We start from the raw sequence: 3,184 nt of genomic DNA, 5'->3' as shown, positions 1-3,184 counted from the left end.
TCTGTGGCCTCTGGCCTGAAGAAAAAAAGTTACCTCTTACAATTTATAAAAATTTTAGTTTGACTCTTATAAAAAACTTAAAAAGCATAATGGGGTCTAAACCTTTAAAAATTTTGAAAAAAATGCCCTTTGCTTTGGTCCGTTCCAACCCTGGAAGAAAAAATCATGGGTCTTCCTTTTCACTTTTTAAGTACATTTGAACAGTGGGTGTCTCTCATTAATTCATGTTTGCATAAATGTAGTTCATGTTTGCATAAATATAGTTGTGTGAAGATGCCAATATATATATATATATATATATATATATATATATATATAGAGAGAGAGAGAGAGAGAGAGAGAGAGAGATTGGTAGGTACAGACAACCTGGGTAAGGAATAAAAACCAGACCTCTTAACTTCATGTTAAAAATTTTGAGCAAAATACAAACCTTATCATGTGTGTATAAACACTAATTTAATACAAATCATGTTTTAGTTCAAGCCATATTTGTCAAACAATGGATTTTTGTACTACCAAAATTTTCATGTTTTAAGAGTTGTTCATTTTTTTACTATTAAAAAAACACTATTTAAGTAATATAACAACCAATTTAATATATGTTCCTCATCAAATCATCTTAAGATTATAAGGTTAAATTTCAAAAAATAATAATAATAATTAAGTTTAATAGGTTTGGTTTTTGTCTTTTACCCAAGTAGTCTAGTGCTTTATATATATATATATATATATATATATATATATATATATATATGCTTCTAATGTAAGCTAGAGGGGTAATATCATAGGTGAAAGGCCAGTGGCAGAGACAGAAAATTTTGGTTGAAGGGCACTAACTTAAGTCTGTGGTGGACACCACATGTGGCTGGACCTATGAACTTAGGTCCAGCTTAGTCCACAATATAAGATTCCAGAGGTTGGTGTGGGTTGTGGCCCACACCAGTCACACACACACTAGAAGAGCTACCGAGTATTAATATAGGTCTATAGACTTCATTAGTGTATTTTGTTTGTAAATCTTATTCATATGCTTTTTGAGGTAAGAGTTAGCTTTTCCAAAACATTTAACGTGATATACAACTCGTTTCCTGATTTGATGGTAGAAATGACTTATACAGTGGCCACTAGGCAAGCGTATGCACATATAGCTGCCATTGCTTGCTGTTAAATAAACTTGTTGAGCTGTTGGATCTAGTTACCATTAGCATATGTAAACATAAATATATATAAAAATAATATCCATCAAAAAGGACGTCACCCTTGCCATGTTTCAACTTGCATGTCAGTAGCACCCTTTTTACAACATAAAGAGTTGACATCCCGATTATTTGAAACAAGAACTGACCATATACCAGCTTCTGTTTCGACCGTTGCACCAAATCTTTTGAGGACTTTTTTTTCCCACGATTTACTCTCATGGAGATGGCAACTACTCTACGGCTCGATCTCTCACTGTGTTTTTCTTATTTTCTCTCTTCTTATTAAATATACATGCACACTGTAGAAAGAGTCGGTAGAGAGAGAGAGAGAAGGGTTACATAATCTACCTACTTGAAACAATAAATTAAAATGCAAAGAGTCTATTTGGCAAAAGAAGCAATTTGTACCTACTTCATTGACATGGTCCCAAGATTAAGACACATTCATGAACCACTTTAGTGTTTTTTTGAATCTGTTTCAATCTTTGAAACACATTAATGAAACCGATACATATTGTTCTCATTGTCAAACGACCCAACATCATACGTTATTGTTTTGCTATTTGTAGAAAATATCATACTTTGAGACACACAAATTGCTGAGGGAAAAATTAAATTAAACTTACAAGAGTTAATCCGTTTCTAAACTGTATATACTATATATATTCCTTTAAACAGTGACAACATGCCCTTTCAGTCATGTAAAAACGGTGTTCATTGAGTGACCTCTAGGGAGCGGAAAACATATCTAGATGACATTTTCTTGGTGGACAGATATAAAGCACATTTTGGTCACTAGTTAATCACAATAGCTACTGAAACATTATTATTATAAAAATGTTGCATTGTTTCATCAGGTTCAACTTATTCAATATAGAGACTTTCTAAATTCCTTTTGGACATGAATATGGCTAAAGTCAGAACTTTTGCTTTTGCATTCCTATGGTATAACAACACGATCTCCTCATTTAATAAGTCCCAACCAATCTTTAAAAGCTTTGGTTTCAATTGCAAACGAAATAGGCTCCGTGAAAATCATTCACTTAATCAACCCTTTGAAGATTTCTCACAATCTTCAATATAGAACAAATTTTAGAGTGTTATAATTTAGAGAATAAGCAATTAAATGGTTTCATGAAAGGGTTTGACCCATTGACTTAGACAATAGCATGAGAGTCATTATCTTCCTTTGCTATTTGCTAATGATAGACGGTGCAAGATGATCATGGATCTTGGCAAACGTGGAAAAAAGTACTGAGATTTTAGTTTTTTTTTTTTTTGTGAGCACCAAGAGTATTTCATCTATCACCCATATAAGAGCAGAAGCTTCCACCCAACCAGGGGCAGAGTCATGGGCGGGTCCGCATGGGTTTTGACCCTACCTCGAAAATAAAAATTTACATGTAAATTTAAAAAAATTTACTTATTTTATATAAAATTTTAAAAAAATGGTATTTTAACCACATTTATCACCAAAACATAGTTTCCTTACCGGCAATAAACATATTATATGATACCAATGGAATTCTCGGAAAATTTTTTTACGTACTGGCAAGTACCAGTAGCTGGCGTCCATACCACCACAACTTTTCATGTAAATTTTTTTCCTTTTCCGCAGTTTAGGGCTCCATTGGTCGCGGTGTGTACAATCCCGAAAGTGCTTCTTTTGAGCTCCAAAAGCTGAAGCTATTCATGCTCTCCTTTGCACAGCAACTCCCTTGAAGCAAAAAAAAAAAAAAAGAAGAACGTCGAACAGATGGAATCAAAAGACCCGAAACTCGATGCTCGAAAGAAAACGCCGGTGATGCAAAATAAAGGCACGCAGAAGATGGAGAAGGGAAAGCTTTTTGCACGTTGGGCAAAGGAAAAGAAGAGGGCTTTCAACTTTTCATGCTTTCTGAATTCCCATCTATCTGCTTCTTCAAAAAGAAGAAGGAGAACAAAGAAAAAAAAGAGCAATTCATCAAGAGGTTATTAATCAATAA

The sequence above is a fragment of the Nymphaea colorata genome, chromosome 5 (assembly GCF_008831285.2).
Source record: "Nymphaea colorata isolate Beijing-Zhang1983 chromosome 5, ASM883128v2, whole genome shotgun sequence".
In the NCBI taxonomy this organism is placed as follows: Eukaryota; Viridiplantae; Streptophyta; class Magnoliopsida; order Nymphaeales; family Nymphaeaceae; genus Nymphaea; species Nymphaea colorata.
This window is presented reverse-complemented; position numbering follows the sequence as displayed.